Raw genomic sequence first — 21,273 nt, 5'->3', positions numbered from 1 at the left:
GGTGGCGCAGGGAAACTGGAAAGTTTCAATGGACGTAAACTGCACAAATAAACACAGGAAAATTGCATTTAAAGACGGAAATACGTTATAGAATATGCAATTTAAATTGGCATAAACTATCGCACTTACATATGACTTTATTTCTTGACGACATCGGAATGATATGTTCCATCTCAGCGTACAGAAGCATCTAGAATGCTCGGTATATTACGTTTCGAGGAATGTAAGCGATTTCTTCTTCAGTTCTCCGTTTCAGTTCATCAATTGCTGCAAGACGTGTGCCTCCCACTTTGTCGTTGAGATATTTTACAGGAAAATGCTGTGCTCACTGAGCTCAGAGAATCTCGGAGACCATGGAATATCACTGTTCTTTTCAAACACTTTTAAAGTGAACACATCTTGCGCACAAGTCCAATGTTCTATTATTGCTAAAAGTCAAAGCTTTCTCAATGATCTCTAATCAGTTCCGAACAAATGCCGATGCCATAGTGTTGCTAATCCTAGATTCAAATTTTCTATTTTCCTGCGCCACCCTGTGTCTGTAATAGTCTCGTAGACATTAAGAAATAAAGCTGTTGTCTTGAAGTTCATCATTTGGAGTTAATGTGAATTTTTTAATCTCGCCATGGATTATGAGCCTTACTTTGATAGGAAATAATGAATTCAATGGATTGGTCGTTGGGGAACAGTTGAGTAGGAGCCACGGTCACCTGACCTCACCCCTCCCGACTACTTCCTATGGGGACATTTGAAGGACAAGGTATATGCAAGACCCATGAACAGTGTTGCGGAATTAACGGCACGAATCAGCGAGGAATTCAACATCATTCTCATTCAGATGTGACAAGATGTGAGTCAGCGGCTGCAGGCATCATCGATGTTAATGGCCACCAGGTGGACCTCCAAATGAAGAATAGGGATTAAATTAGATACTGTAAAGCGTTTGATTTTCACTTCATTATTCTATACCTATAGTTTTGCTTCATCCTATTCTTGTTTATAGTATAAATGTACTGATCATTCAAAAGGTGAGTCACTACTTCTGGTAGACCCTGTATATGACACTAATAACATTATATCAAGGACAATAGATAATAATAATAGTAACAATATAGAAAATATATAACAAACCTTTCCATGTGAGCCAACTACCATCTACTCACAAGGGACGTATGCGAATCGTGACCGCTAGATATTTATGAAAATTGATACCGCGAGCAATTGTGGATCCCTAATCATCGTGGTAATAGTCATTCGGTGTGCAAATGCCTTGTTTATCCGTACCTATAAAACATATACCAAGCTGTGACCGGGTGAGGCTGTGCCGAATTATACCGCAAAAACGCCAGGAAAAAGGCAGAAAATGAAAATGTATGCAGGTACCCTGATACCTACAGGATTGGGACACGTGACCAAGAACAAAGCAATAGTGTCAAACAAGCACTGTTGCCATCCAACGAAAACAGTTTTTCCAAATAGAACGTATACCATTTTATGGCATTACAACAATTTGCATTAAATGTGAAAGAAAATAAGCAGAAGGTCGGTTATCAATGTTTCCAAATAAGGGAGATATGATGCTCTAAAGCTGAGAAATTATGGGGTCCGTACAGAGAAAACTAGCAAATATACAACAAGATTGCAGAAATAACAAATGTACGATAGGGAGTAAACTATATCACGCATAGTATCCAGTGACTAACGAGCTTAATCGAATCATATTGAGTGTGAAGCTAGGACGAGAAATGTACGTATTTTTCCGTACTATGTATTCCTTTTCTGATGTATTCATATATTCTGTTAAAATATTTACGCCTGTATATTACTGATAACCTGAATGCAGTGTGTCTCACATCGTTGTCGCACATACTAACGTTTCCTATACTCTCGACTAACACCTATCACAGGTCATTAAACTTTGCGAATTGATTCTGACGTACTTTCTTGTCACAGATTTGTTATCTATCTTGGATCAGCTTTTCCGTACTCTTTTCAGGCGCTGTGCCAGAAATTGTTTCTGTGGTTTGGAAGACATGATGGATTTTATGCAGTGTTACAACCCGAAGACAGTTTGTTTTATAGGTCTCGGGAATGGTTTCCAGATATCGATTCCACAAAACGCCATTGGAATTGCTGCGTTAGTGGAAGACTTGCTGTTCACATTTCCGCATTATTTCACACGCATTATGTCCGCTTCTTTCTACGGCTACTCTAGCATGTGTTCTTTTTGGGTGAATCCTGTATCAAGCCCGTTAGTCACTGGAAGCTGTGCATGCTGTAGTTTACTCCCTACCGTATATTTGTTCCTTCTGCAGTCTAATTGTTGTACATTTGTTCATTTCTCTGTACGGACCCCATAATTTCTCAACTTTAGAGCATCATATCTCCCTTATTTGGCAACACTGAGATTTCGCAAACTTTCTTTCACGTTTTATATCAATTGTTTTAATGTCATAAAATTGTGTACGTTCTATTTGAAAAACTATAAGTTTGTCTTGAGATGGCAACGCTGTTTGTGTGACAGTACTGCCGTGTTCTTGGTCACGTGTCCCCCTCCCGTAGGTATCAGGTTACCTGCATACATTTCTCATTTCTGCCTCTTTCCGGCGTTTTTGGGGTATAATTCGGCACAACCTCGCCCGGACAGCTTGGTATATGTATTATAGGTAGCGAATAAACAAGGTATTTCCGCACCGAGTGACTATCATCACGATAATTAGCAACCCGCAATTAGTCAAGGTATCAATTTTCATAAATATCTAGTTGTCATGCTTCGCATATGTCCCTTGTCAGTATCTATCAGCAGTGATTTATTTGTGGATTTTGTAGAAGAGGGGAATATTTATGAAAGATTGTGTTCCGTATAACAGAACAACTATAAAGTCAGGTTGGGACAACGTTATTAAACCTATATATTTTGAAATTATGGTACTAGTTTCATAGCCAGTTTCCAAGTTCATAATTTTTTTCATTAAAAAAAAAAACAATTTTATGATAAATATTGGTAGGGACGTTAGATAAAATTTGGTTAGGTAGATGAGATTACATTCGTTACTTGCCTTGCTACTTTTCATCCTACTGCTGAGGACAAGTGTGCAGCATCCACCAAAAGCCCTATACTTATATTGCAACTTGCATAACTTGTCATAACAAGTGTCACACTCCTACGTAAAACTGTTTTGTTATGACAAGTAATTCATTAGTCCATTCTTATTAGGTATTTGAAGACGAAATTGCCCGAACAATAAATACTGCAAAAGTTAAGAGTTTACTTTTTGCATAACAGTGATAAGTGCACATACACTTGAATCTAATTTTATTAAATAGAAGGGGAAAGACGGTGCTAAATTTCATTCTTCATAACATAAAAAAGTTTTAGTACCAGTAGAATTAATAGTAGTCGCACCGTACCTCACTGTAGAATAGTGAAGCAATAGGAGATTGGTTTAAATCGGACACCGTCTTTTTCCCAGTTTATTTGTCGGTAGCAGCATGATGTCCACTTTTTATCCAGCTGGTGACATACTTTTCTACATTGAAAGAAGTCTCGTAATGTCTGATAGATTCGAGGGTTTTTTACAGATAAAGGGTTTCTAGCGTCAGTGTGCTGTAAGTTTAAGCTGGAAAAGCCTTACCCACAGTATGCAGAAGAAACAAGAAGAATAATGATTTCATGTTAAGATTTTGTAGATTTCGTCCAATAAGCAGAACTCCCAATAGGAGGTTCCCTCGGAATGCTGCAGAATTTTGGCTGTATCATCAGAGGAAAATTTTATTTTATTTTATTTTAATTTAATTTTCATTACTTCTTTGTCGCCGTATAACATTCTTGCAGACAATTCTTCTGACCACTTGGATTGTAGCAAAACCTCGACCCTACTGAACGTTTCGTTAGGAAAGCAAGACCGTATGTTATCTGCTAGACCCTGACAGAATTGCAATCTGTTTTGCTGGTACTTCTCAAGAGACCTGTCTAAGGGTTTTGCAAGTAGGACTCCACAAAACTGACCAGTTTCTTCAAACTGACGTTGTAATTCTTTCATGAACGTGCCATCCTTTTCTTGCAACGCTTCCAGTACACGTACAGTTGTTTCAATTTTGCTTATTGCCTGTACAGTACAAGAGATGCTGACCTTTCTTGTAGAAACAGGCTAAGGACATCTAGAGGTTCCAGCACATCTCGGATCATGGACATTTCATAAACAAAATTCCACTTAGTGAAATTTTGCAGGCCCAAAAATATTGCACGCTGCTCAAAACTTCTCTGCAAATTTGTAGAAGCTTCTCGAAAGTGTTTCACTAGCGCAGGGTAGGACTTCCACAATGCTTCTACTGAACGAAATAACCAGCCTCACCCCGTACATCAAAAACTTTAGTAATACGTATTATAGAAGCGAATACTTAGTTCCCCTGATATTAATTTGATTTCTCGTGTTCTACGGGGATATTGAGTAAACACCGTGTAATAGTTCTACAAATTTTGAAAATGAACCATATCTGAAACCGTATTAACAGCGTTGTGAACAACCAGTTCCATCTTCTGACTCATGTAGTAAAACCAGGGGCGTCATTTAGGGGGGCAGGGAGGGGCAATTGCCCCCCCCCCTGAGTTTGAGGTTTATATAGATTTTATCAATAGAATAGTAGAAAATCAGTGAAAAACGAAAAATTTTACTTATATCAAGGGAAATCTGAAATGACGCTCCTAAGTAAAACACGAGTAAATTGGTGTCTAATTCTCGCTGCAGTAAAGAGACAGCATCATTTATTCCGTCTTGCATGTTACTGGCGCTCTCAGACAAACTGCCATAAGTCTTTCCCGTAATATCGTTTTGGAAAGATTCATACGGGTTCACATAATCACGGAATCACAAACTTCTCTGCCTGTATTGCCTGTTACTCAAATAATCCTAAAATTATATTGATACATACGTGATTAACTACAGTACGGATATACACAATGAGAACTGGTTTATGAGACACAGTGGAGGAGTCATCCACCATTAGCTCGAAGGGTTCAACGGAACGCGCAAGGTATTCGGCCAGTTTGCCTTCATTTCTGTAGCTAAAAGTCAATAATATTTGCACATGTAACATAGCAGTAAAGAACTTGTCCGAGGTCCATTAAATTTTATTTCTTGTAATTTAATAAGATGTGGGAGCATCGTAAACGATAGACGATTTTGGACTATAACGTAGGCAGTCCTAAATATCGTAGCTGTGTTTTTAACACGAATTTCATTCATAATTTTCCACCTGTCTTCTGCATTTGCCATTGAAACCTATATTTCTTCCCTATCCCTTTGTTCACATACTGACATATGAACATTTTTTGTGTTCAATAGACTTTTCGTGGTCAAAAATTTTAAAAAAACGTTTCTTTGATGCTTTTGCAATAATATCGTTGCACCATACACTTTGTACATTTATTCTTCTTTCTGTATGAAAACCGAAATAAAATTAAATCTTCAAGTTTTACGTCCCACGTTTATGCCGGTTCGGCTAAAGGAGAAGGGTGATGATGAAAAATGAACGAAATGGTGGAATGAAGAATGTGGAAGGAAACAGAAGAACCCCGAGAAAACTCACGCACTGTATCAATACCGAGTTTACGAACGGAAGCACATATAATACACACAACGCGAATGTCATTAGTATTTTGTTTAACACCTAGCCACGTCGTTTAATTTTCCAGCTTGCAAATTGTTTTTGATCACATATTGAAGAGAACAAGCCACTGGGGCTAGAAATAACCTTACCATTATTAACACTAGGTCCCGAATCATTTTCATTTTTTCTGATGAGATATCTCTAATGTGATTTCGGACGTTGCACTATCTTCAAAGCATCTTACTTTGTGTGCTGAAATTACTTGCCTCATCGTCAGGAGTTTTTCTTTTGTTAAAATATAGTCTAATATCCATTTCCTTTTGTTCTTTTTAACGTGCTTGTCAACGAAAAAGATACCAATTCACAACTGCTATGACTGCTCACTGATTACTGAAAACGTTTTTTTTTTATTATTATTATTATTATTATTACTGTGCTACTCAGATTAAGAATGATAAGTAGTGATGCCAGTTGAAAGAATTTTTCTTCGGGAAGCAATTCTATAAACAAGACCAACACAGCTCGCCTTAGAAAGGGGGAAAATATCTTCCCAGGCTGGGAAGACTGAATTAAATCTAGAGACAGGGAAGTCAAACTTAGAAGGGGGGAAATTCCCAGGCTTCCCTGGCTACAAATAAAACCCTGTCTATCAGGTCATCTTCACCCATATCAGCTTTCAAAAAACTGCAGGAGGCTTGCGAGCAGGCGAAGATTTTGTTCTTTTCGGGGAAAGGACTGCATTACGGAATTGGAGTATATACTGGCGAAGTTTTAGGTCAGCGATTTAAAGTGAGTGGCGATGAGCAGAAGTTCGCCGAAGACCACCACTAATAGAAACGTGTGATTTTGTGGAGTTCGCTAGTCGATTCGACTAGGGTCTGAATTTCTGGACTTTTGTCAGAAACAATATCAGTTTGGGCGAAAATCGGATGTCTGGGTAGTCACAGATTTACAAAAGGTGGCTGCAACAGTAACAAAGGGCACAGATAGCGAGGAAGGGATGCTTTCTTTGCAACGGTGCTTAGTATCGGCAGCAGAGATCTTCTCCATAGCTATTAAATCTCGGATACGTTTCTCACGTTAAAAGACAGGATAGTCTCAATACCAAACAGGATGCTCACACTTGCGGCTTGCAGTTGACACAAAAGGGCTTGGCCGATGTACAGAGTTCCGCACCATGAGTATCTTGGTCACAATTCTTACAAAAAGCAGCACTCGAATTACACGAAGTGCTGGTGTTAGAGCTCTGCACAGGCCGTCATTTTTAGCCTGAATCCGGCCCGACCCCGCCCGGCCTGCGAATTTATAATGTGAGGCCCGACCCGAGTTCGAAATATATTTTAGTATTTAGCCCCGAACTCGTGTGATAATCAAAAGAGCCTGAAATAAGCCCGAATTACAAAAACTTTAAGTAGTAGTGGCCCCGTTATTTGCAACTGAGTCAGCAAAAATTTTTGTGACGTCATAGACCAAAGGTCAATGCCCTTGGAATGGGGTTAATGACCTAGAAGTACTTAGGACCACACCCTCTAGATTTTGGCAGCGGTACCTTGGTCTACCTCCTAAATTTTGGCAGGGATACCTAGGACCACCCCCTTAAATTTTGGGAATTGCCAAATCTAAAACTTGGTATGGTAGCCTAGGACCATAGTGTGGACATTTATCAGTATTGGGGGCCCAAGTGTTCCCTTTAATGGATAAAAAAATGCCAAAAATTCAAATTTTGGGAGGTTTTGACCTAATTTATTCCCTTTGATGAGGTCTTATTACCCTATATGGTTAAATGGGTGTATACAGGGGTCTATTCCCTTTCATAAGACATGGGTATATTAATGCAACCCTTTAAAATTAAGGGAGGGGTACCTTGGTCCACCCCCCTTAAATTTTGGAAATTGACCAATTTAAACATTTGGTATCATAGTACAGGAACTTAATATGTATTATGATAAATTTGGGTGGTCCACCTCGTTCCATTTTAGGGGTACAAAATTGCCAAAATATAAACGTAAGCAATACGTTGTAACATGTATTTCGTTTTTGGCCCAATTTATCCCCTTTGATGAGGTCCTATTAAATTATATGGTTATATGGTTATGTATAGGGGCAATTTCCTATCTAAGACATGGGTACATTGATGCACCCCTTTAAAAATTTGATTTTGTTTGATTTTAGTTTAGCGTCCCGTTCAGCAGCAAGGCTATATGAGACGTGGACCTACTGATTAATGTGGAATCCGAACCACATGAGCTCCCGCCGGGAATCGAACCTGGGTCTCCCACGCCAAAGGCGCGTACGCTAACCGCTTAGCCACGAGAGAGCTCTTTAAAAATTTGAAAGAGATATCTTGCTCAGCCCATAAATTTTGGAAAATGTCCAATTTAAGCATTCGGTATAATAGTACAAAACTTAATATATATCACCATAAATTTGGATGGTCCATCTCGTTCCCTTTCATGGATAAAAAATTGTCAAAATATAATGTAAGAGCTATGTTGTACCACGTGCTCGGCTTTTGGCCCAATTTATCCCCTTGGATGAATTCCCATTACTTTATATGGTTAAATGGACGTGTATAGGGGATCCATTCCCTTTCATAAGACATCAGTATATTTGTCCACCCGTTGAAAAATTTGGGAGGCATACTTTGGCCCACCCATTAAATTTTGGAAAATGTCCAATTTAAGCATTCGGTATAATAGTACAGGACCTTAATATATATCACCATAAATTTGGATGCTCCATCTCGTTCCCTTTCTTGAATACAAAATTGTTGAAAATTAGTACGACCACGTGTTTGGTTTTTGGCCCAATTTACCCCCTTGGATGAGTTCCTATTACCTTATATGATTATATGAATATGTATAGGGGTCCATTCTTTTACTAGGGGCCGCGGTGGCTCAGTAGTAGAGCGTTCACCTCTGGTGCATGGGGTCCCGGGTTCGATCCCAGCCCCCGCCAAGTGAACTTTGTGGTGGACAAACACCGTGTGTGTGGGTTTTCTCGGGGTTCTCCCGTTTCCTCCCACTTTCTTCATTCCACCATTTCATTCATCACTCATCATCACCGTCTCCTTTAGCCTAACCGGCATAACCGTGGGACGTAAAACTCAAAGATTTCATTTCATTTTTCCATTCTCTTACATAAGATATGGGTTATATTGGTGCACCCCCTTTAAAATTTAGGAAGGGGTACCATGGCCCACCCCTTCAATTTTGGAAACTGTCCAATTTAAGCATTTGGTATAATAGTACTGGACCCTAATATGTATCACTATTAATTTAGGTGGTCCACCTCGTTCCCTTCCATGGGTAAAAAATTGCCAAAATATAAACGTAAGCAATACGTTGTACCACGTGTTTGGTTTTGACCTAAGTTATCCTCTTTTATGTGGTCCTATTACCTTATATGATTATATGGGTGTGTATAGGGGTCAATTATCTTACATAAGTCATCGGTATATTAGTGCACCCTTAAAATTTGGGAGGGTATCTTGGCCCACTTCTTAAATTTTGGAATTTGTTTAATTTAAAAATTTGGTATCATAGTATAGGACCCCAATATGTATTACTATAAATTTGGGTGATCCATCACGTTCTTTTTCATGGGTAAAAAAATTGCTAAAAAATCAAAATTCGGAGGCTATTGACCCCCTTTGATGAGGTCTTATTACCCTATATGATTATATGGGCATGTATAAGTGTCTGTTTTATTTCTTAAGATATAGATACATTGGTGCATCCGTTGAAAAATTTGAAGGAGTACATTGGCCCCCACCTTAAATTTTGGACCCTAATATGTATTAGTATAAATTTGGCTGGTCCAGTTTGTTCCCTTTTATGGATAAAAAATGTTAAAAATTCAAATTTTGGAGGTTATTGACCTCTTTGAAGCGGTTTTATTACCTTATATGAATATATGAATGTGTTCAGGGGTTTATTTTCTTTTATAAGGCATGAATACATCGATGTTTTCACCTTAAAATTTGGTAGAGGTACATTAGCTCACCCTTAAAGTTAGGAAATGGCCCAATTTGGTATAATAATATAGGTTCTTAATATATACCATTAAAAATCTTGTTCCCTTTCATAGGTGAAAATTACCAGAAATTAGTATGACCACGTGTTCGATTATTGACTCAATTTATTCCCTTTGATAAGAATTTAGCACGTTATATGGGTATGTACAGAGGTTTATTACCTTTATATTTTTATATTCCCTTTTACATAGAACCATTCCTTAAATTTGGGAATTATCAAATAACAAAATTCCGTAAACGTTTTGTAGGACCCATTGTAAGTGTTGGTGTCCCTCTTATGGCCTAATATTCAAATTTTAAAGGTTATTGACCTATTTATCTTTGTGGTACGGCTTTATTATTGAATGAGTACAGGATTTATTACTTTTTCATAAGACACAGGTGTATTTGTGTACCAATCTTAAATTTTGGGAGGGGTACATTTCTTATTGTTAAATCAATAATTGGTAATTGTTCTTAGAATTTGGTGGTATTTCATTCTTTGGGTAAATCATTGTCAAATATTAGTATGGTCACGTGATCAGTTATTGACCTATGATGTGATTATGGGTCCGGGACATTGATACATTTAAACTTTGTAGGATAATTTGAGAATTGTCGAAATTAAATTACGTCATTGGTCTTGAATATTCCCACCTATGGGCCAAATTACAAACCTAAGCAATACGTTGTACCACGTGATTGTCCTTGATGAAGTAGTGTAAGGCAAAACCGTTTATTTGTTACTCGAATATTTAAAACTGGATAAAGTTTGATAGTTAATCGCGAAATTTGTTTTCAAAAATTTGTTTGAAAAATTTAGTTTGAAATTTTTGTTTCAAAATTTGTTTGAAAATTTTTTGCTTGAATTTTTTTTCAATTTTTTAAAATTTTTTTGAAGACTTGTTTGAAAATTTTTTCGTTTCAAAATTTTGTTTGAAATTTTTCGTTTGATTTTTTTATAATTTTTTAAAAATTGAAAGTTTTTCGTTTCAAACTTTTCTTTCAAAATTTAGTTTGAAATCTTTTGTTCGAATTTTTTGTTTGAATTTTTGTGGAAAATTTTTTGTTTCAAATTTTTGTTTGAAAAGTCTTTTCGTTGAAAATTTTTTGTTTGAAATTTTTGTTTAAAATTTTGGTTTGAATTTTTTGTTTGTGCATTCGTTGATAAACAACCGGAACTGTTTAGAACAAAAACACTCTATCATGATGCAACAGTACACTTCAGAACATGGAGCTGTACTTGAAATGAAAAACACAAATCATTGAAATGGATCATTTTATTACACTGCACTGGTTAACCACATATATCCATAACAGATAAAAGATCTCTATATTGTCGATATAATGTATTTTGAACTTCTTGCACTAGTTTGTCTTTAGAATATAATTTTAGTTCCAATTGAAGTCTTCTAAGGTTTATTGCAATATCAATATAATGATATGGTTAATTCTAAAATTTAGGTATATCGAGAGACGTACGTAGGACCATTCTTTTAAATTTGGGAGTTGTGATAAACAGAATTTTAGTATGAGGCTCGAAGTTTGAAACAATACTTTGAACATTAGTCACAACACTCAGTCTAAGATCATTGGTGGTGGTTGGTTTTTACCTTGAGCTTTCGGAAATCTGATAGGTAACCTTATTGAATCTTATTACTCGTAGACTAAAGGCAATACATGCTACAACAGTTTGAAATTTAATCACAACTCACTGTCTAAGGTGACGTAATTTGATTGGTTTAACAGTCAAACTTAATTCGGTTTTTAACTATTCGATTAACAAATAAACAGTTTTGATCGTATTTATCAGTGAGTGCAAAATGTTGAACTAAATTTTAAACAGTAATCGATAAATGTTAAACAAAACTTAAAACTGAATACAGCACAGATTTGAAAATCATCAGCGAATCAGATTGCACGAAAGATAGCGATCAACCAATCAGATTGCATGACAGATAATGATCAGCCAATCAAATTGCATGAACAATAACTTTGCTAGTGATTAACCAATCAAATTACGTAATCTTGTGAATAAATTTCAAAGTGTTGTAGCATGTATTGCCTTTAGTCTATGAGTCATAAGATTCAATAATGTTACCTATCAGATTTCTGAAAGATCAAAGTAAAAATCAACCACCACCAATGATCTTAGACTGTGACTTGTGACTAATGTTCAAAGTATTGAAAAAAAATGAATTGAAAAAGGCCTTATTCAAGCGGGCGAGGTTCAGCATGTTGCTGCTCTAGCACCTAACCCTTGTCAAAAAAGTACATTGAGTTATACAAAAACATACAATCAATTGAGTCAAAAGATACGGTTATATACAACAAAAATACAGGTATACATTAACATGATAAAAAAAAGAAAAGATAAAAGTGGTACTTTTAACAAAACACATACACGCACAAGTACTACAAGTGATGAAAGAAAAAAGTATACAAATACAAACATGAAAACAAACACATACCGAACAATAACAAAGAGACAAAATAAGCTATGCTTCTGATTCCCAATGCAGGGAGGAGGGTGATGAAGTATTTTTACAATGCATGATTATTTAATAAAGGATATGTACCAAGTCAAGTCTGATTTCATTTAGGTGGTTCAAGTGATAGAATACGAATCATGGGAACCTGAACTTAAATTTTGTTTGCTAAATAAATAAATTTTAACATTTTCTTGAAGGAATTAAATGTTTTAGCTTCTTTTACTACATTTGGTAGAGTATTCCATGACCTTGGTGCTAATACTGAAAATGCCGCAGTGGTTTGCTTGAGTCTATGGTCTGGGATATAAAACGTATTTCTTTTGCTTGTTAAGTGAGTATGAATAGTTGACCTAGCAGTGAGTTTCTTGTATAAATACCCAGGACGTGTTGTTTTAAGAATTTTATAAATGAGAGAGCAATAATGCGAATGTCGTCTTCTGGACATTGTCAGCATGCTATTGCTGTTAAGAATAGCCAAAATATGATCGAATTTTCGTATGCTGTAACAGAAGCGGATACATGAATTTTGTACCTTTTGGATCAGGATGGCATTGCTTTTTGTTAGAAGTGGGCCATAAGAGTTTGAAATTTCGCGCCTCATACTAAAATTCTGTTTATCACAACTCCCAAATTTAAAAGAATAGTCCTACGTACGTCTCTCAGTATACCTAAATCTTAAAATTAACCATATCATTATATCGATATTGCAATAGACTTTAGAAGACTTCAATTGGAATTAAAATTATACGCTAAAGACAAACTACTGCAAGAAGTTCAAAATACATTATATCGACAATATCCAGATCTTTTATCTGCTATGCATGATGTGATTAACCGGTGCAGTGTAACAAAATAATCTATTTGAATCATCTGTGTTTTTCATTTCAAGTATAACCCCATGTTCTGACGCGTACTATTGCATCATGATAGACAGCGTTGCCAGATGTTTTTGTTCTATACAGTTCCGGTTGTTTACCAACGAATGCACAAACAAAAAATTCAAACCAAAATTTCAAACAAAAAGTTTCAAGCAAAAAAGTTTCAACCAAAAGACTTTTCAAACAAAAATTTGAAACAAAAAATTTTCCACAAAAATTCAAACAAAAAATTCGAACAAAAGATTTCAAACCAAATTTCAAACAAAAATTTCGAAACAAAAAATTTACAACGAAAAAATTTTCAATTTTAAAAATATTACCAAAAAATTTCAAACGAAAAATTTTCAAACAAAATTTTGAAACGAAAATTTCAAAAAAAATTCAAATTTTTGAAAACAAAATTTTCATACTTAAAAATATCCCGGTTAACCATTAAACTTTATCCAGTTTTTAAATATTCGAGTAACAAATAAACGGTTTTGCCTTACACTACTTCATCAAGGACAATCACGTGGTACAACGTATTGCTTAGGTTTGTAATTTGGCGCATAGGCGGGAATATTCAAGACCAATGACGTAGTCTAATTTTGACAATTCTCAAATTATCCTACAAAGTTTAAATGTATCAATGTCCCGGACCCATAATCACATCATAGGTCAATAACTGATCACGTGACCATACTAATATTTGACAATGATTTACCCAAAGAATGAAATACCACCATATTCTAAGAACAATTACCAATTATTGATTTAACAATAAGAAATGTACCCCTCCCAAAATTTAAGATTGGTACACAAATACACCTGTGTCTTATGAAAAAGTAATAAATCCTGTACTCATTCAATAATAAAGCCGTACCACAAAGATAAATAGGTCAATAACCTTTAAAATTTGAATATTAGGCCATAAGAGGGACACCAACACTTACAATGGGTCCTACAAAACGTTTACGGAATTTTGTTATTTGATAATTCCCAAATTTAAGGAATGGTTCTATGTAAAAGGGAATATAAAAATATAAAGGTAATAAACCTTTGTACATACCCATATAACGTGCTAAATTCTTATCAAAGGGAATAAATTGAGTCAATAATCGAACACGTGGTCATACTAATTTCTGGTAATTTTCACCTATGAAAGGGAACGAGATTTTTAATGGTATATATTAACAACCAATATTATTATACCAAATTGGGCCATTTCCTAACTTTAAGGGTGAGCTAATGTACCTCTACCAAATTTTAAGATGAAAGCATCGATGTATTCATGTCTTATAAAAGAAAATAAACCCCTGAACACATTCATATATTCATATAACGTAACAAAACCGCTTCAAAGAGGTCAATAACCTCCAAAATTTGAATTTTTAACATTTTTTATCCATAAAAGGGAACAAACTGGACCAGCCAAATTTATACTAATACATATTAGGGTCCAAAATTTAAGGTGGGGGCCAATGTACTCCTTCAAATTTTTCAACGGATGCACCAATGTATCTATATCTTAAGAAATAAAACAGACACTTATACATGCCCATATAATCATATAGGGTAATAAGACCTCATCAAAGGGGGTCAATAACCTCCGAATTTTGATTTTTTAGCAATTTTTTTACCCATGAAAAAGAACGTGATGGATCACCCAAATTTATAGTAATACATATTGGGGTCCTATACTATGATACCAAATTTTTAAATTAAACAAATTCCAAAATTTAAGAAGTGGGCCAAGATACCCTCCCAAATTTTAAGGGTGCACTAATATACCGATGTCTTATGTAAGATAATTGACCCCTATACATACCCATATAATCATATAAGATAATAGGACCACATAAAAGAGGATAACTTAGGTCAAAACCAAACACGTGGTACAACGTATTGCTTACGTTTATATTTTGGCAATTTTTTACCCATGGAAGGGAACGAGGTGGACCACCTAAATTAATAGTGATACATATTAGGGTCCAGTACTATTATACCAAATGCTTAAATTGGACAATTTCCAAAATTGAAGGGGTGGGCCATGGTACCCCTTCCAAATTTTTAAAGGGGGTGCACCAATATAACCCATATCTTATATAAGAGAATGGACCCCTATACATATTCATATAATCATATAAGGTAATAGGAACGCATCCAAGGGGGTAAATTGGGCCAAAAACCAAACACGTTGTCATACTAATTTTCAACAATTTTGTATCCATGAAAGGGAACGAGATGGACCATCCAAATTTATGGTGATATATATTAAGGTCCTGTACTATTATACCGAATGCTTAAATTGGACATTTTCCAAAACTTAATGGGTGGGTCAAAGTATTCCTCCCAAATTTTTCAACGGGTGGACCAATAGACTCATGTCTTATGAAAGGGAATGGACCCCCTGTACACTCCCATATAACCATATAGGGTGATAACACCTCATGTAAGGGGATAAATTAGGTCAAAACCATCCGAAATTTATTTTTTTGGCAAGTTTTTACCCCTAAAAGGGAATGTTGTAGACTCCTAATAGATGTACATACTATGGTTCTATGCTAGCATACCAAATTTTTAGATTTGGCAATTTCGAAAATTTAAGGGGTGGGCCAAGGTACCCCTCCCAAAATTTTAAAGGGGTGCATCAATGTACTCATGTCTTATGAAAGGGAATGGACCCTTATATACGCCTATATAACCATATAGGGTAATAACACCTCATTAAAGGGGATAAATTAGGTCAAAACTTCCGAAATTTGACTTTTTGGTAATTTTTTACCCATGAAATCGAACGAGATGGACCCCCAATAGAAGTATATACCCTGGTCCAAAACAACCATATCAAATTTTTAGATTTGCCAATTTCCAAAATTTAAGGGGGGTGGTCCTACGTATCCCTGCCAAATTTTAGGGAGCGGCTCTGAACTTTTTTCGGGATTTAATATTGAGTATGGAGTTGGAAGGTTTGCTCTTATTTTTATGGCTGAATATTTATTTATGAGAATATTATTTAGTATTCTGTTTTCAGGTCATGATATGTTTTCTATTTTGTTTCTTTGTAAGATAGTATTTATTTCTTTTGGATTTATTTGAGTACGAGGAACTTGACCTTGATTTCGATATGATAAGTTGATACACCTCGCTTGAAAGTGCTTTTTACCTCTTTATCTTAGTTATATTTTTTAGGGGGCATGAAGGTTCTTTTTATTTGTTTTTCAATTTAAATGTATTAAATTAAGAATTGAGTTTTCAGAGCTTTGCTCTGTTGTATTTTTTCAAAGCATATAATTATTTTTCAGCCAAAAAAAAAAAAAAGCAAAATAAATAACTATTAGAATTTGTCCTGCTAAGATCTAAGGGGCTTCTACAGGTCGAGCGCCACTTCATGTTAAGAATACAACTGTATATACTACGATTCAGAATATAATTTTGTTAATAGGGTAAAGTTGTAGGCCTCGTATTTTTCTAATGTGGAAGAATGATATAATTATTGAAATAAGGATAGATATAACTAGTATCATTATCATGCAAAGAGGAAGTATCATTCTGATTGAATATGAACGGGTGTTACTAATGGATATAGTCTGGTTGAACGGGTTATACTTAGTCGATTTAGTCGCACGACTAAATCGACTCGCTCCATTTGCCACTAAATCGAAGCGACTAGGCCGAATCAGATTGATGGATGTGTTCAATTATTTCAACCGCAGAAAATAGAACGTCTTTTAATTCAGTTGCCAGTCGATTAGTCGCCTTCGATCAACAAGCGATTAAGTTGAAGTCCCGTTTACACGGTCGATTAAGTTGAAAGTGACGTCAATTCAACTGAATCGAACGCAAATCGGCTAAGTGTAAACGCCCCATAAGGGATTAGTTGGCGTGAAATTTTCTGGATCTCCTAGTATGTAAGCGGTTTCAAAGGGAAAGAAGTATTAATGCTTTTATTATTATTATTATTACTATAAAGCCAATAGTATAATTTGTTGAGAAATAGGGGTGGAAATGGATTTTATCTGGATTTCTATTAAGGCCTAAGCGATTGTTAGGATCTGTTTGGTGAAGAAATAAAATGTGCACTATAGATATAGCTGCTATAATAAAAGGAAGAAGGAAATGGAAGGCAAAGATCTTAATTAAAGTAAGAGCCGATTTAAGGTACAGCGAATCCTTCTCAAATTCATTCTGCTAATATTCTTCCTAAATAGGGAATGGCTGATAAGAGGTCTGTAATAACTCTTCCCCATCAAAATGATATTTGTCTTCAATCAAATTCATATCCTACAAAGGCTGTTGCTATGACTAAGAGTAGCATGGCAACTCCAACTGTTCAAGCATGAAGATAAAGGTAAGAGCCATAATATACTTCTCGGCATGCATGCAGATAATGACAAATAAACAAATAGTCCACTGGCGTGACGGTAGTTTTTCGAAGCAATCATCCAAAGTTAACATATCGACAAATGTGAATTACTCTATCAAAGGCTAATTATACTTCAGACGTAATGTATTGCTAGGAAAAAGCCTGTGGCAATCTGAATAATTAAACATAGGCCGGGAAGGTAGCCAAAATTTTATCAGTATGAAATATTAATATTAATATTTATTATTTAATATTATCATCTATTTAGGTGCTAGTAAATCTACTAATGCGTTATTAGCAATATTGAATAACGGATGATGTAACCGTATAGGTGTTGACATATGTTTTGGAAGGTCGAAGAGGGCCTTGGTATAAGGAGGTAAATTTTACTGCTGCGGTTAATGTGATAATAATAAGTATGTGGCTAATACAATAGTACAGCCTTTCCCAACCTTTTCCACAACGCGGCCCCCTTTTAGATTCTACAATACATGTAAAGGACCCTTTGCAATATACACAGTTAATATTTATATTTCTTTCACATGTTAGTATATAATATTAATATTTTTTATTATTTTCCTGTTCTTTGGGCAGTTTCTATATCGAGAGTTATTTTTGTTTATTATTTTTAACTTTTAGAGTTTATGAATGTAAATTAGGGTTGTCAATTTTAGTCTCTATCGTTCGAACTCATGCAGGAATTTACCTAAATTCATTAGTTATTCTACGATGTTAAAGTATTTGTTATTTATGTTGTTTTAAATTCCTTTTGGTTTTAACTTTAAATTAGTATTAGCTGAATCTGCGTTCTCTACACAGTTCATCCTTCACATATGAGCATGAATTTCCTTGTCATTCCTCATAACATTTGTATGTTTCCCTTTAAAGATACACGTGGAAAAGATTTTGATAAAAATTAGCAACGGGTACCATAAAGGAGAGATTTCTATTTTTTTTCAATATCTCGCACTGTTTGCAAGATTGAGCTTACTTCCGGTTGAAGTTTCTAATTCAGGTATGATCAGTATTTTCTCTCTTCCTTCATGCACTATGTAATAAGCAAATGCATTACATCCGCAATTAATTAAAATGTCAGTGGTTCAGTATAATGTCAATGTTCATTGAGCAAAACACCCCAAACGTTAAAGATTCATCTTAGCCTGGAGAAATGTTTATCCTTCATTTTTCATTATCATTTCTCCATGAAACAAAGGCCTGAGAGATATACAACTCCTGTATATAACTATGTTATGTTGGGATGTATAACTCGTAGGATATAATACTTCACTTTTCTAAAATTTCAACACTTCCAGTGTACCCCTGAAAAATGTAATAAAGAAATAATGGCGACGATTTTTAAATATTCATTTAGAACTGGATAGTCTACACAAAATCAAAATTTGGATAGATCAGGGAAAATGGCACGTTTCTAGCACTTGAGGTTTTCGAGATCTCATTGTCGACAGGATTGAAGACAAACATATAAACTTCTCTTTGGAGACAAATATACAAACCTAGCATTTTAATATATATATATATATATATATATATATCACTTCCTTTCCGAACTATTAATATATGTGTGTGTGTGTGTTTTGATCAAGAGTGGGCTACTATTTGTGAAGAGATGGGTTGAGATATTCATTAATCTTATTAAGTATTTGAGTGGTTATAATTATGTCTAGAAAAGAAGTACTAAATAGTTCATTTTATACAACAAGTTTTATTAGTTTAGTTCTGGTTTTACTTTAGTTAGTTTGCTTGAGATTTTCTTCTTCTAGATTATTTGTTTCATTTATTTTATTGAAGGGTCTTTAATTCTTCTCAAGTTATTTTTAATTTTTTGATGAGATTATCAGCCTGAGCGCGTGCAGGCTTGTATATGCCTATTGTTTTATACCTTATTTCCTCCTTTACCCCTTTTGATTGGTACTTTTTCTTATCTCGAGTATATCAATGGGGGACTTATTAATAGTTCGACTAGGAAGTGTTATAGATAAAGGAATTACGTTTATGTATAGTATTTTGCCTTAGTGGTAGTTTTTTTTTTTTTTTAAATAAAGTGCCTATATTTTCGGTTCAAAGGGATCATGTTGAATCACCCGTAAGTAGCTCAATAATTTTAGCTGGTGTATTACTAAAGTTAGGGGGTATGGTTTATTACGTATTATACATTTTATAAAGTACGTAGCTGTAAGTATAAATTAGATCTGATTTGGTATTAGTGTTGTTAGTATTTGGTCAGTGAGATTACTTTATTTGCGCCAAGTTGATGTAAATTCTTTGATTGGTTATTCTTCCGTGGCACATGTGGGCTTAGTATTAATGGAATTAATAACTATGAGGTTATGAGGCTTTAGAGGAGCTTTTACGTTTATAATTCAACATGGGTTATGCTCTTCTGGATTATCTTGTCTTGAAAATATTTCTTATAAGTCGATGGTTATTAATTAAGTTTAGGAAGTCGACGGTTATTAATTAATCGAGGGATTCTATCTTTTATACCAAGCATGAGCCTTTAATAATTTCTATTGAGAATTGCTAATATAGCTGTATCTGCTACGTTGAATTTATTACGAGAAATTAGTTTACTGAATAGAATTGTTGGTTGATAGTGAAGAAGTATAGTGGGTTTAGCTTTATTTATCTTTTTTAGTATTGCATTGGGTTTAGCTTTATTTATCTTTTTTTAGTGTTGCTTATAGATTATATTTATATTCATATACCCAGCATGACAGGCCTTATTCTAATTTTTACTCTTGTAGAGGAGAAAGTGTTCGGGAGTATTTGTTGTTACTATTGCATTGACTACTTTATATCTATTGTTCTTTTTTGCTACTCCATGTTTTTTTATGATTGTAGTTGCCTTGGTAGTTTATTTAAAAAAATTAGTGTGTGGAACTAGAGAAGGTTAATAATATCTTCAGGCCATGGTTTGATCTTTTTCAATTTGTGTAATTAGATTTGTGTCTTTAAATGTTATCTTAAAAGTATCTTTTTAATGTCTTAAAAATATATTTTTGTTTGTAATGGGTTTTAATTTTTTAATTAATTATTTCATTCAATTGAAATAGAATTGTAATAACTCTTTTTTTATTGAAGATGAGGCGTTGGATGCCAAAGTGGCGTAACTCAGTTTTGAGACATTTTGAGATGTTGAGTCTTTTATTAGAATCGATATAGAAAAATCATACAAAATCGCTTCTTTGTGCTGCCATTTTTGGGCTATTTTTAACTCTGTGACAACTTTGCCATCCAACAGGTTATGATTTTAAGTTCACAGAAATGACTTAATCTCATTTTTGAAAAAAGATGAGTTATGCCACTCTGCCATGCAACGCCTCATTTGAATATATAAGATTTATGTTATACATCTATTACAGTAGAGTAGTATAGTAAGTAGTATAGTAGTATAATAATTATTACAGTGATTAATATATGGGTTCTGAGCATTATCTTCATCGTTTTATCATATTAATTTGAATATTTTTTTCAAATTTAGGTAATTTAGCATTATATCATATACCATTTTTGGCAGGATTTTATTCAAAGGATTTAATTTTAGATTTATTTCTTTAGCTTTGATTAATGTTGTTACTTCTTTCCTTTTATTTTTTCCTATTAGTTTAACTATTTGCTACTCGGACCGTCTAAGATTTTATTTAACCAGTAGCGGCATTGGAGGATCTATTATCCATTCTATTAGTGATAAAGACGGACGGAATATTTGTAAGGAAGCTAGGATTGTAATTATAGCAATTTTTTTTGGGGGGGGAGCAAGATTAAGCTGTCTAATTTTCCCTCCGTTAATTGTAATTTCTACCTGCATATTTGAAAATAGGAGCTTTACTTGTTAGAAGTAGGCTTATGGGTAGGAATACTATTACCAACTTATTCTGTCGGACAGCCCTTAGTGTCTATAAAATTTTATTT

Source organism: Thermobia domestica, chromosome 10 (genome assembly GCF_964235325.1).
Source record: "Thermobia domestica chromosome 10, izTheDome1.hap1.1, whole genome shotgun sequence".
NCBI lineage: Eukaryota > Metazoa > Arthropoda > Insecta > Zygentoma > Lepismatidae > Thermobia > Thermobia domestica.
Note: the sequence above shows the minus strand (reverse complement) of the source record.